The sequence below is a fragment of the Aythya ferina genome (genome assembly GCF_964211825.1).
Source record: "Aythya ferina genome assembly, chromosome: 3".
NCBI classification, from domain to species: Eukaryota; Metazoa; Chordata; class Aves; order Anseriformes; family Anatidae; genus Aythya; species Aythya ferina.
Genome location: NC_140298.1, coordinates 27,087,771 through 27,099,247, shown reverse-complemented (window position 1 = coordinate 27,099,247; position 11,477 = coordinate 27,087,771). Strand labels below are relative to the sequence as shown.

Below are 11,477 nucleotides of genomic sequence, written 5' to 3'. Positions count from 1 at the left end.
AATATGGTCAGTATTTTTTGCCATTTTAATTGTTCCCTAACTATCAGTAGTACTGACATGTTGAGCCATATGATCACAGAAAATGATTGTAAAATGTTTTTTCTAGGAATAGGTTTCCAGATAAAACAAGCATTTTGAAAAAAGCTACTTCTTTAATTGTTATTATAAATGTTAATTGTATTTTCTAGACCAAAGTGCCAATCTGCTTCAATACAGAATGAACAGTAGTCACTTTGATCTAGCAAAGGAGATGAAATGTTTAACAATTTATATTGTTCGTACAATACTGTACAAACAATATAAAATAAATTAAATGAAAATTAAATCAGGATTTGGTTTTGAAACACTTTTCAGAATTTCTTTTTGACATTGAAATATTGTGGAGTATTTTATATACAATAACCTAACATGCATTTAAAAATTAAAACTTTATTTATTTTTTTTTTAGAGTAAAATTACATTTTTCCACTAGTTGTTTGTTGCTTGGGAAAAGGAAGACTGTGAGGAGCTGAAGTGGTTCCATAGGAAGGAAACAGTGAAAATGAAATAGGGAATCAACTATGCAATATAATTAGCAACAGGCTACCTGTATAATTTAAGAACCGGTTTAAAAAAAGCAGAAAGTTAGAACAAATGCACAACTTTTTAACTAATCACAAAGATTACATAGATATCATATAATATGATGATTATATATATTATAAAAAAATGTTAATCTTTCTGCAAAATGTGTAAAACTAATTAGAATTTCCCCCATTTTCAGCTCTGATTTTCTCATAGAAAATGAGATATGAACCTAAACCTAGATACGAATAAGGAGTCTGTAACTGCCCATGTTAAACGTTACATTATAGGTGACTATCTAGATATGCATTTGGCTGGTTTTTATGGCTATCACATGCTTGTTCTGCCCAATTGATTCAGACTTTATGGGCATTTTTATTACAGGATTTGAAACAATCAGAATAACGACTCCTATCAGCTTAACATAAGATATACAATTCCGTAGCAGAGATCATTCTACACAATGAAGATTGGTCTCGAATTTGTATCTGCTGCATAAAAATGTGTAATTTATACCTAACACATAATTCATGTAGGAGTCTTCCAAAGGATTTAGGACATGGTAGGTGAGGAAGAGTGGTCCATACAAGATGCTTGTAAACGTGAGTGATGAAACAGGACAAGGGAAAAGAAGGCACAAGGAAGACATTTGCCAAAGAAGCTATAAAAAAGTCTTTGTCACTTGCGTGGGAATCTGCTCCCTATAAATTAAAAGATGGTATCAGCAAACACATCTATTTACTGCATACTAAAGAGTTATTACGTTTTACATTAATCTACATTTTTTTTTTCTGCAGAAATTTTACTCTCTGCTGAAATCCATGAGAATGATTATGTCTTGGAACCAGTGAAAACCTGAGCTTTGAACCTGTGGAACTACCAAAATACAAATGCTATTGGAATAAGTAGTGCACAGTGCATGATGACTTTGGTCAAATACTAAACACCTCTCTTTGCAGGAACTCTAGTTTTCCATGATGACGCAGAGTGAAATGGCTATCAGTTTTAAAGTCAAGCCAGGAGGATTTCCATTATATTGCACAACGGGTGACTATTTTATTCATCGTTTATGAACAAAGTTTAGTTCATAAAGCAAATATTTACTACCATAGGTTTCAGCATCTTTAGATATACAGCTAATATAAAGGTGAAATCATGAAGATGGATTTATAGGTTTAAAAAATGAATAAGAACATGCAATTAGACAACAGGTTTCTAAAACAAAGAACAACGAACAACGTTATATGCATTTTCAAGGACTATCTGTAGGCAAGCTCTAAAGGCAAGGCACAGAAAAATGCTATTGGATAAAAAGTACACTACAGAACATTAACCATTTTCTGAGGCATCTTCCATCTCTACTGTTATGTGATATCTAAACAGTCATCTTTTTTCTTCATCCTTGTCAGGCTGCTTTTCCCGAGAAGACCTACAAGAACTTTTCTGAAACAATTTCAATATGTGCTTGTCATCTATTAGAGAAGCTGTGGGACACAACATACTTTTTTCTTTGCTTTCTCATAACACACTACTGACCATAGTAGAGCTGATGTAGTTCAGGCCACCAAACACAGTGTATCATGTCCTCACTGATCCTTACCATACTGCCTCAAAGAAGCTGCAGAAGTCAAATCTGCACAGTGTCAGACTCATCCCACTTACACTAATGAAAGTCTACAGAAAGCCATTTGCAAAAAGGCAGGCAGAGGTCTGGATGAGAAGCACACGCTTGATTTTCATTCACACCACCTCCGGCACACTCACACCTGTTCACCCCTTTGTCTTAATCAAAAATGACATTAATTTACATGTAGAATGTCTAGAAAAATGGAGATCACACATACTCTGAAAGCATAAATGAAGGCATGTGGAAACCCAGTGTACAATAACATTATCCTCTGAAAGAGACGGAGAAGCACTATTAAAGTTCAACTAACTGCTTCCAAATGCATGGGTGAAACAAAAACACAGTTCACTTGCCAGCAAACACTTAAGCAAGCATTGACAATGTTCTCACCAATTGTTTATGGGCCAGAGTTGTTAGGCACAGTGAGAAAGAAATCTTTGCCTAAAACAGGATCGGTGAAAAGAATCCTTCTTGCAATGTTTTACTTAGGAAGCAGGCATCTTTTCTACAGCTGTCAAATAGGATGAAGTCACAACTAGAACAGCATGAGAGAGAGATGAATTATGATATTTGTCAAATATAAGCCAGAAATGATTAATTTTATAGGGCGCAGATCTTCCTTTACTGACTTGAGGGACAGACAGCAGAAGATGAAGGCCACAAAGCATCTCCTTCACACACAAACACTTCTAAAAATGTTACAAGGAACATGCAACATATTCAAGTATTGACTGAGAAGTCTGAAAGGTAAGTTTAGATGATGATATTGTTACACTGCTTTTTCATAGCAAAGGCAAGCTAGTATCTTCTCATAGATGAGAAAGGACCAGGGAGAAGATGCTGTCAAAGAGATAAAGGAGATGAAACTTTCATTAAAGAGCAAAAAATAAAAACCAGTGTCCCTTAGAAGCCATGGTAGAATTAACAAAGTAATAATAAAAATAGTTGACAATTCAGTAGCACTTCACATATTCAATACTTAAGTGTTAGCCTTGGAAGTCCAAAAGAGCTATCGCATAAAAGATACAAATAACCTTGCAAAAATTAATGTGTAAATGCATTATCTATCACCAAGGCCACCAGAACAACTGAGAATTCTGATTAATTGTAGACACTGAGATGTAGTTTCAACATAAATTAGCCAATAAAACCTTTCAGAAATGCCATGCCTTGAAAGAGTCATCAGGAGGAAATCTGGGAAAACCTTATTTCATCTGCATCTTTCTGATGCTGAGCATATACTGGAACCAAAGCTTTGCTTCTCAGGTCAGCTCTCCTATCACCAGGCTGCAAAGTAATTTGTCTAAGTCACTGTTTCAACGAATGCCTGAGCAGCCCTTAGTAGCCCAGTAACTGAAGAAGAGGAGGTGCCTATTGCCACCAACCCCAGAGCTCTCTACTGCCGAGTGCAATCCTGCAACCTGTAACTAGGCCTTTTAAATCTCTCAGGCATTAAAGGGACCCTAAGTTAAGCTTCAGCTTTTGAATACTTAAAGGGGACTTATAACAAAGATGGAGAGCAACTTTTTGTTCGGGCAGATAATGATCGGACAAGGGGGAATGGTTTTAAATTGAAAGAGGGAAAATGTAGATTAAAGGTTAGGAGGAAATTTTTCTCTTGGAGGGTGGTGAGGCACTGACACAAGTTGCCCAGATAAGCTGTGGATGTCCCATCCCTGGAAGTGTTCAAGACCAGGTTGGACAAGGCCCTGGGCAACCTGATCTAGTGGGTGGCATCCCTGCTCACAGCAGGGAGTTGGAACGAGATGGTCTTTAAGGTCCCTTCCAACCTGAACTGTTCTATGATTTTGTGGTTCTGTGATTCAAGTTGATGAGTAACAAAGGAAACTCCATGCAGTGAGTTACAAAACTGTTTCCTACAATAAAGAAGCCAAGCCTTTAGAATGCTTAATGCAGTTATCTAACCTAGCACATAAGGTTTGTTCCAAAACTACAGTTTGCTAAAATAAAAAATACATATGCATTTCAAAGTTTTCCTGAAATTACTCCCAAGATTACATATAACTATTTTTCAAATCAAACTTAAAAAACAGTAACAACAAACACAATCAAGAATTTTAAAAATCTAAACAAAATGAAGATGCAAGTATTTATAATGCTGTTTATCATTTTACATTTGTGATGTCACATCATTGCAACTAATGTAGTGCATGGTACAAGATTCCTTAAGAATGTGCAAGTGATAACAGGAGGCACAGTGCAATTACCAGAGAACAGGACCTCAGATTTACAATGACTTATCTATGTTGATGATTAAGTTATTTCATTCTCAATAGAGTTTCACATCTTTGAAAAATGAGAATACAGAGCCATAGAAACTGATCCCATTACCAAATATCATGGCCAGTTGTCTTACATATTCATAGTTGATGCAGACAAGTAACAGGTATACTCTTACACTTTTATGCATATGTAAATAAGTACATAAGACTATATATATACAAATATATCACATATAAAATGTGACAAGAGTATGTGTGTATATATAACTGCAGTTTTAATGTGTGTGTTTATATATATATACACATACATCTGCAGATACATACACAAACACTTTTGTTGGTTTTCCAAATACTGTTATATGGAAAAATTAAATCTTTCATAAATTAGCTGTCAACTTGATATAAATAAAGCTCATTCAAACATATTACTCTAAGGTGATCGTTACAAACACTGCAACCTCAATCTTTTCCATTTTCCATCCATAAAGATGTTTTGCCTAGTCCTACTAAAATTAGCTAGATTTAATAAGTCACGGCTTTAAAATCACTTTTGTGATTCTTGAATTCGATTTACTTATTATTTGCTTATTATGTTGCTGCTGTTAGTGTGTGAAGCCTAGCAATGAGCAAGCTAGACTCATTCTCTATGAGGAAACATTCCCAGGGATGTGGTATCCCAGTCACTGTGGGCCTTGGCTGCTTACACTGCTTTTGCTTATGCAATATGTGGTCTTCCCAACACCCTACTTAATGTAACATGAACATCTCACTGAGGGCTTTTATATTACAGTAGAAATGTAACTTTGAATATGTCTTAATGGCTACTGATTAGAATGGAAACATCTGATTATTTACAGAGCTATAAAAGAAAGAATAAGTCATGTTTTACAACTAGGACCAGAAAAGAAAAAAAATCTCATACATTGCATCTGTTGCCATTTATGTATTGTACATAAATGTACATATGTACACGTACATATATGCCAGATATGTATTTCTGATTCCTTGTATTTAGGACTTCCACTTCCAAACAACTGGATTTGTTACATGAACTGTATAATTCTCCTACTTTTTTTTTTTTTCCAAATATGTTGTATATAACATATATATGTATATGTTGTATATAACAAACATAAATTCTGGTCTGCATAGTTAAGAGGACAGTGATTGTAACAGATAGCCACATTTATTGGATAAGTGTATCTGTGCTATTCGTTATTTATTTGTTTGCTAGCTTCAATGACTTAACACTTGCTCACTCCATGACTTTTAGTCTCAAAATAACCCTATCTTGAAATCCTCTGAAATGATTTCAGGGGCAACCATTTCACTCACTAGGGCTCCTAGTCTCAGTTCTGATATGGCTGAGATGTAATGTCTGGTTTACCACGGATAATAGCAGCAGATTTGCTCAAGGAATGACACTTTTCATTCTAAAGCGCATGCACTTTGTGGTTATTGTCTGAACAACTCCTACATAAGAAAGTGAAACCTTCAAAAGCCAGAGCTTGGATGTGCCTACAATTTTTGATTTACTAAAAACCAAAGCATATTAAATCTTGCTTAATTAAGATTACAGTAAATATTGACTGTCAGCTATAATGGCTAAAACTACAAGGTGCATTCGTATGAAGAGAGGACATTATTTAAATTCCAGTGAGTTTCCCTTTCGGAGAGTTTTATTAAAGTTACACCCCATCTGTCTAATTGATATTGGAGGAAATAGGCATATGGTCTGAAACCTAGTCAGAATTATAATCAAATACTGAGAGTTTAACTCACTTGAACAACCTACTGGCTTTAATGCTATGCATTGCAGGTATCTGGGGACAGGAAGGTTTGGCTGAAGGGTTGCATACTATGTTGAATTTAAACATGAAATTAGATTGAGATTAAAGAAGAAAACCAGCTAATCAGTTATCTTGTTTATGCATTAGGGGTGCATATTTTTCCTCTGAGTAAAAACCTATCCATTTCATTTCAATAATTTATTACATATATATGTTTTAATGTAGTATATTTTAATACTTTGTTACTTACTGTTATGTTGAATCCAAGTCATGATCTCAAATTTCACTGTGCAGGATGTATAGATAGGTTACTTGGCTATCTCTTTACGAACGGCTATATATGTTTTCCCCAGTAACTCTCCCAACAATATATTTAAGTATCACGTACTAAAATGTTAATTGCGTGAGATAAAGTAGTAGGAATTCTTACCCTTAATATATTTTTCCTAAACGGTGTTAAAGGCTAGAATACCTTGAATTAAGGAAGGAAAAAGATGTGCCTACACAGAGAGAAAAAAATTCAAGACTTCTGAGTGAATTTTTCTTCTTTTACTAAACACCATTCTTCTCTAAAACAATAATCATGTTTGAGCAAATTAATATCAAGAAGATAGAACTTGTTACAAATCACATGTTAAATGAAACAAGTAAAAACAGTAATGCATTTGTAATCCAACCCTACTTTTAGTAATTCTTTTATGCATTTAAAATCCATATTGAATGTGAATAAGAATATTTACACAGCGTTTAAAAAATTTATAAAGAATAACAGACCTCATCAGAGGATCTCTGCTATCTTAAAGGAAAGTGTTTTAAAACAATGTAGTCAAATGATAATGTAAGAAAAACAAATAAATTTTTGCTTTTATGGTTTGCTCACTGACACGACATACCATCACAGAAAGCTGGAAAATAGAACAATTTATCTTTTTTTTTTTATTTTTTTTTTTTTTATAATAAGGATCAAAGAAGATAGAGAGCTTGACACCAAGCTTTAAAGAAGGCACCTGACACACACCTCTCAATTGCATTTGTCTGAAAGAAGGAAATGAAATGACAGAACAATGACAAGGTTTGAAACCAGGAAACTGAAAAATATATATATTTTTTCTGGAAATACTTTCCAAGGAGGGAAAATAAATACACCAAACTAAACAAAAACAATAACTACAAGAAAACACACAAATAAAAGCTCAAACTACAGTTTTGATTTTTTGCCTTTTCAAAAACTATAGCTATGGCACTGCACCCCGGTGGTAAAAATGCTCACCACCTAATATAACTTGATGATGGACGGTTTGGCAATTTTATATTAGGTCCAATAAAGTGACTTGAACCATGCTAGGAAACACTTTATTAAGGGAAATTCATTGTTATTCACTTTGGTGATTGAAATATTGTTGCTATCTACCACAGCAAAACCAACACTCCCACATTGGACAGATGGTTTCCTTAAAAAGCTGAAAGAAAAGAAAAGAAAACAAAACAAATAAACAACAAACTACAGATAGAGGAAAAAAATGCTAAGAAACATCTACTATCTATTATCTAATGAAATCTGTACAAATATTTGCATAAATACCGACTTTGTTTCATTTTTCACTGGTATTTGTTAAGTTCATCTTTCCATTTATTTGAAAGTATAGTTTAATACCCACTAGGTGGCACAACAGTTATTCAAAAGCAAAAGTCAGCACTTCACAACAAAATCTTAACTGGCATCTCATCAAACCTATATGTCTTATATGTGGAAATAATAACTAATCAAATTATATCTACTCCTTGATAAGGTCAGCAACCTATCAGCACCTATAGGGACAGCATATAATCCAATTGGTCTGAACCAAAGCAGTGACCAAATTACCAAGAACTTCATTTTGTATTGTATTTATTAACTTTTTTTTTTTTTTTCTCTCCACTAGAGTAGACAGATCTGAAAGTCCTGGTGGAATTCTGTAATTTAATAAATGGCCTATTCCAAACTCCAACTCCGTGTATGCACGCTGTGAGGAATTTTTAGGCTCTGGGAAACCAACAGTAGCAGTCACTGTGGATTTCAATGAATGCAAACAATTATTCCTTATTCATAAACAGACAAGTAATTAAATAATGTTATCAATGCTATAATCTTTTTTACAGTTTGTGTGCAGTTTTTTTGGTGGTTTGTTTTTTTTCCAGTTACAAAGCAAGATAAATGGAGACATGCCCAAAGAAAATAGTCCTGACAGAGAGGGAGAAGATGCTAATGAGAAATGTATCTTGAGTTACTCTACATAAATGTCTGATGGTAACCCTTGTAGCAGAGCCCTCTCCTACCAGAATTTCATTAGGTCGCTATATATTTGTTGGTTTAATATCTGCCTTTTCTTCCTACGTTATATATATATACTGAGAGATTAAAGTCTTTGAACTAGTCTTGCAAAATCAGTTTTAGTATAAAGAACAGGCATGCAAAAAGCTGTGGTTTTACTCAGTGTGCAGAATGGATGTGCCCCAGCAATTAATCACAGTTGCACAGCAGAGCTCAGGTTTCTTTAGGACTTTCTTGCCTTATTGTTGTAGGAGGTATGTAGTAAAGGAGGCACAAAGCTGAGGAGGAGAAAGGAAGGACTAATAATTAAGGTAAGTTAAATGCAGAACTCAAGTTCATTCCTGTCATAGGGTTTCTACACAATACAGGAGGAGTGACTTACACAGATTTTTAAAAGGATAAACCTTACCTTAAAGGGATACTGCAAAGTTGAACTTAGTAGTGCACAAGTATTCCTCAACTTTTGTACAGGCAATTTTGCAAAATGAATGATCTTGAAATATTATCTTTGCAGGTTTGCATCTACATGTTTCTAAACTGTTAAAATTCATTCTATCGACTAAAAAAGACCATTTTTAAATTTAGCAATGATGTACTCATCTACTACACTACAAGCTTTGTACTCGGTATTTAGGTAATATTCTCATGGTACACTGTACTTTCTCCTCATTTCTGTTTCTGAGGTTTCATGCATTTTGACATTGAAAATAGAAAGATGCATGGAGATGTAATTATATTTGGTGAAAAGGTTGCTATCTAAGTAACAGAGTTTTGCTTCTAAAATAAGAAGCTAAATTGGACTAGTGATTATCTGTATTTGGTCTTTCAAACCTAAAGAACCTGTGTTTTGCAAACTCGTTAAAGTCTAGGATAATTAGAAAACAACAATCCATGCTGAAAAACAGGACTCCTAGCTTACATAGAAAGAAGATATTTCTCCCAGCTTTGGTAAGGTTGCTGAGATGGCAGGTGGAATATGCAACTTTCAGGAAGGAAGTGAAATGCCAGTAAAAAGAAAATCTGCACCTAGACAATTTCTCTCCTAGCCTGAAAGGTCAGAGGCATTTTAATGTTTAAACCTAGAACAGGGATGATTGCTGCATGTGGTTTCACTGAGTCCCATTGACTAATAAAAAGAAGTATTAAAGCTTCATTGAGTATTAAGTATTTCCTTCCATTCATCTGCCTTTTATCATCCAGCTGCTCGATATTGATGCTTTAGTTTGCCAACAAGCTGGTATTTCCAGATTGTTGTGGGCCTATCTGACTAATTTGTTTAATTATTTTTTATTTTATTTATTATTATTTTTTTTTATGATGAGAATTTCTTATTTGTCTGCTATTCAGGAGGATATTTTGTTTGTTATTACTTTTTTTTTTTCTTTTTTTAATCTTGGCAGTACTACAGTGATACATTTGGGTAAAAACTCCTAGGACTGAGAAATCTTAATTAGGTAGGTACCTACTGCAATCTGTGGACAGACTCTAGATGAGTACACAGACTGCAGATTTCTGCTGGTGGACATCAGAGCAAAGGAGGAATGGAAACCTCACTTGCTCCTCTTGGTACTGATATTTCTTGCAGGTCAAAAGGCTTAATGTAGAAGGGCCATTGTATGGCTCTTGTTCATGAGTGACCTCAGCAACAGCTCTTGGAGAGATCTTAAATTCATTATTCCCTGTTTGCAGAACCTGTGAGCTGGTTCCCTGTGTTCACAGAGAACCTTGTATTGTAGTGTCAATGTACTGTCCTAAAAACCTGCCTTGTGGGCCAAGGGACATCCTTTGAAGAGGATGAGGTGTGTCTAGGGTTTGTACCCCAGGGCCAGGGTAATGGGTGCATGTGCTTGTGAATGCTTGTGTGCTAAAAGCTCTTGAAGACCTACATGAAATTTCCCTGTACAAACAAGAGTAAACTGGATAAAAGAAACTGGATAAAACAAACTGAATGAGACAAACACAGATTTTTAAATACAGTGGAAGGAATGAAAGAAAGGAATGAAAATGAATGAAAGGAATTAAAGAAAGGAGTGAATTGAACAGGTAGACCATGGTAAAAAGATGACAGATGCAATCTGGTAAGTCCTTATGGGAACCTGAAGTCAGCATGGAAAGCAGGGAGAGCATGCAGGCCACTATCCCTCTTGGGACATGGATTCTTGTATCTAAACATAGCAACAAAATCACTTGAGGTAAAAGGACATTTCCACTTGTTCTGGAACAGAGCCGGAATTCTCTGTCATTAGTCTTCTCTCTTCCTATGTTAGCCCTCATGGCTTGCTCTGTAAGCAAGCAAGGTTATTAGCAACCACAGCTATAGTTAGGAGAGGAGTCCAGGTGTACTGGAGTAAAGATGTCAAGAACACCTGGGACTTGTTGCCCCCTTCTAGAGAAATAAGCAACTTTGATGATGAATTATTCAAAATGGACCAAGAAAAAGAATTGCTGAGAGCTGCTTGTTCACAGAGCAGATTTGAAACCATTGAACTTTCCTTCCCATATATATCTGACACAAAATGCATGATCATGAACAAATAATTATTTTTATCAAGATTAAAATGTCAAAACATACTGAGTCACTAAGTAGCCTTTTCCCATTTTACCAAAGTCTATGTATAGCAGTGAATGTGGCATGTGACAATTGCATGCCTGAGAGTAAGTCTATAAAATCTTCCTTTGGCACTTGCTCTACTGAGTGCTACATTACTATTACTGCTTTCATGATGCTCACATTGATTCCTCAGCATTTGAATGTGAGCATTGTAATTTTCAGCTACAAATTCCAAATCTTTCTTTTCCCAGATAGATCTGTCAGTAGCAGGATAAAATTCTGGATCCTTAAATAGTTTGCAGGTGAAACTAACATTTTCTAAGCACTTCTCAGGGAAAAAAAAAAAAAAAAAAAAAAAAAAAGCCTCTATCCTACAGTAACAAGATTTTAG

The 11,477-nt window shown here is 34.9% G+C and overlaps 1 protein-coding gene across 9 annotated transcripts in view; it reads right to left on the bottom strand.

The window, feature by feature from the left end:
* CHRM3 (cholinergic receptor muscarinic 3) overlaps positions 1-11,477 on the bottom strand; it is a 278,689-nt gene that overhangs the window by 6,245 nt on the left and 260,967 nt on the right. The window lies entirely within an intron of this gene.